The sequence below is a fragment of the Grammomys surdaster genome, unplaced genomic scaffold (genome assembly GCF_004785775.1).
Source record: "Grammomys surdaster isolate TR1022 unplaced genomic scaffold, NIH_TR_1.0 134, whole genome shotgun sequence".
NCBI lineage: Eukaryota > Metazoa > Chordata > Mammalia > Rodentia > Muridae > Grammomys > Grammomys surdaster.
In genome coordinates this window covers 4842720-4846410 of record NW_021604592.1, presented here as the reverse complement: position 1 = coordinate 4846410, position 3691 = coordinate 4842720, and the positions used below count along the sequence as shown (strand labels likewise).

General features: G+C 43.3%; 1 non-coding gene across 1 annotated transcript; it reads left to right on the top strand.

Moving 5' to 3' along the window:
* Window positions 1-2292: 2292 nt before the first annotated feature.
* LOC114617147 lies at window positions 2293-2420 on the top strand. The gene has a single exon (XR_003710747.1). It is a non-coding gene; the product is annotated as a small nucleolar RNA SNORA17 (small nucleolar RNA).
* Window positions 2421-3691: the final 1271 nt, after the last annotated feature.

Here is a 3691-nt window from a genome sequence, read left to right as displayed (position 1 = left end):
AATGATTTGATGAGACAGAAACTACATTTCTTTATATAAAGGAATTGCATGAAATATAATTCTTACTTTCTTATACAAAGAGCCCAGGGCTTTTAATGTGGATTCTCCAGCTCTGCAGGGGCACTCCTCTGCTACTGATTGAGAGCCCTGCTGTCAGTGTTCCAGTGGTCCCATTCACATTCCATGGAAAGAGCAGAAAGGAGTAGGGCAGAGATACTCCCCAAATCCACCACAAAAGTAAAGTGGAAACTTCTGGTCTCTTTGGAATGTCAGTTATGTCAAAGGATGCTTTCCTGAAAGCAGTCACAGGTGAAAGGATGTTTGCTAAAGCAAATTTGTGATAGGATGAATGATGTTATGAAAGAATAAAAACAACCCAACAGACAGCGGATGACTCTGGATGGTATTGACATGACATGCCTTGCTATTCCTTAGTGGTCATCGTTTGTCATGACTTCATAGAAAAAACCTGCACCAAAACACTTCTGATGGTATCCTGGCAGCTTCTTGCCACTTCTGCAGACTCAGGCCAATGATATCAGTTGATAGAGACTCACAGGGAGTTTTGCTAAGACAGACTTATGAGGTGTTTTGCTGAAGCAAGACACTTTGGAGGCAACACCCATGGGAGGACACATGATGTTTGGAGAGAGTATAAAGAGATCTCAATGGATGGTGAAGGCAGGCTTGCATAGCTAGCTTTGCAATGCTTTGTTGGTCTCGAATCTTTGTCTTCACTGATCTTCATTCCGTTGAGAGAGGCACGGCAGAGAAGTTCTCCTCACATCCCTGCTGGTCTCTACTGCTGTCTTGTGTTTGCTATGCTGACACTACTGAACTGGAATGCTGGTATATATCCTGACAAGGCAAATAGGATTTGCTCCAAATAACTATTTCTAAACAGATCAACTTCCCCTGTATCTTAATAATCTTCCTTTCTTGTCCACTACGTCCAGAGGGTGGTGGAACTAGAAGGGTAGTTAAGGCATTTAAGAACCCTTATTAAAAGTAGGATTTCAAGAATCTAAGAGAACAAGGAGCCTTTCTTTTTTGCATGGTCTATCAATGCAAATAAGGCTAGACAATGGCAGGCCCTTTGCCAGTGCTCTATGCGGCTTTATCCACCCAAGTGCTCTAGCCACCCAGTCAGCAGCCTCTATGCTTGGATGCCTCTAACTGTACTAGACAGGAGTAGTCACTATTATCTAGTGAAAACCCACCTGACACACTTATAACAGTGTTACAGTGTCAGGTTAATGTGACTTGTACTACGACCATAATGTTCAGAATTCACTGATGACAGAGAAAGTCTTTTTAAATTTAGATCAGCCCCCAGTACCAGTTAGCCTCACACTACAAGCTGTAAACCTAGTGGTTTCCAGCATGTAAAAAGTGACTCCTAACCTATTTTAGAAAATGCCTGCTTTTATTAAATTTTAAGATAGTTCAAAAGAAACTTTAAATAATTCAGTCAGGCACTTGCAGCCACTCCAAAGCCTCTAAGGCTCTGGGAACTTGGGTAGGAATGAATGCTTCAGCTTCTGACGGTGAGAGCTGCAGACCCCACTGAGGTTTGATTTGCTATTTATAATCTCATTTATCCTCACAGCAATCTTGTCCAGCAGTGTAGCCTCCATTTTCACATTTTTTTCTTTTTTTAAGTAAAGTATTCTCCAACTGTGAAATGGCACACGAGTCTTAGCCAGTGTCACTCCAGAGCTAATGAAGTAACAAAAGGACATATGAGCTCCTGCCTGCTGCTAACTAGGACCAGGCTCCTGGACTAACTTAGTACTTAGCCATAGGTTTCCTGTACATTATGGCTGCCAACAGAATGACTGGCTTAATGCTTTAATCTTAAAGCAGTCATCCAGGACAGAGGTGATGTTGTAGAAAAAGCAGTTCAGGGCTTCTTGAAGGCTTTCTGCCTCATTCTTCTCTGGATAATTTGACTCTAGAGAATGTAACAAAAAAATAAACCAAAGAATGTGCAAGCATACTTGTCTGCTGTGTCACATTTAAGAGACAAGCCTGTTTGTCCCTGTTGCTGGTAACCTGTTTGTTATGGAGTACATACTTGGTTTACAGATTGCTATATTAGAATGCTCCCTTGGTTTCAGGCTGAAGAACTGAAGGCAAAAGACAGTTGTGACAAGAATATTCTTAGAAATCTGTAAGAATCATTGGCTTTTGGTAACCACGCAGATGTTTATATGTCTTTGGGACAAAAAAGTTTTCATACAAAGGTGCTAAGAAGTATAAAAAGCCCTTAGAAGTATTGCAGGTGTGGCTGCTGTCAAATGTTTGTGAGTTGGTGGCAGAGAGGAAAGAGGCTATGTCTATTGGCAGAGAGGAAAGAGGCTATGTCTATTCTCAGTGTTCAGGCTTATAGACATCTGAATGATTAGTCACCTAACAGTTCCTGAAAAACAGTGAGCCTACCAGCTACAACTACCAATCTCTGTGCAGCCCTAGACAGGGCCCCAGCATGGGAAGCAAGAAATTCTTTTTTTAATTTTTATTTATTTTATTAAATCAAATCATAATTTTTACTTATTCACACAGGGATTATAAACACAAAAAGGCAGGACATGGGGTAGAGGAAGACAACGGAGCGTGGGTGTTCAGGGGGAGTATAGATATCATTCAGAACAGGGTATTGGCTGGGTGAAGGTTCAGGGGACAGGTCACTATGACTCTGCCTATGATTCACTTGTCCTTATCTAGGTTGGTATTATCCACCAAGGCTACCTATTTACAAGGTCTATGACTACTCAGGCTGGTAAATTTACACAAAAGCTGCCTGTTTACAATAGCTTATAGCCATCTGTTTCAATGTTTTTCCACAGAGACCCAAGACTTGGTGTTAGTATACATGTATGACAGACCTATTGCTGATTTTAGGCCTATGGCTGATTTTGGGCCTTCAGTGTATAAGCAGGACTGCCCCTGACATCTCCTCCCTTCTCTAAGTATAGAAGGGCTGTGGCAATTCTAATCTTGGGAAGGTGGGGATACAGGCCTGGTCTAAAACACCTCCTGGGATTGTGGGCTTCAAGCATGAAAGAGCCTGAGACAGACAACCCTCTCATGGGAATATTTGGGCAGGCCAATTCAAAGAGCAAGCTTAAGACAACCATTAGACCAACACCAGGATGCTCTGACAGAGAGCTAGTCTGAGACTACACACAAGACTGGGGGTGGGGCAGACCATCCCTGAGATGACCCCTGGGTGTGCCCTAATGCATGAGTGAGACATAGCACTCCTGAGACCATTTCTGAGATGACCCCAGAGACCCTCACTAAGATGAGCAAGTAAGTAACTGATGGAGAAATGGAAGAGGAACAGAAAGATGTGGGCACAATGAAGAGAGGTAAAACTGTAGAGTTAAAGGTTGTGGGGTAACAGCCTGATGTGAGTAGCCATTGATGCCACCATGGACCACATCTGCCTTACAGCAGAAGTGTTCAGTTACCACCAAAGGCCAGGCAGACATCCCTGGTCTTGGCTACTGCCCAAGGACATGTTGATGCAGAACTGGCCTGTTCATCAATCATGGGAGAGCTGGCTCTGGGGTGTGGGAGCAGGAACTGAGCTGTCCCTAGTTCTAGCCAGCTGTAGTAGTGCTTCACACATGGTGGAGAGTTGCAGGTGATCCAGCCCCGTGTATGAATGTGGAGAGCAGGCCCT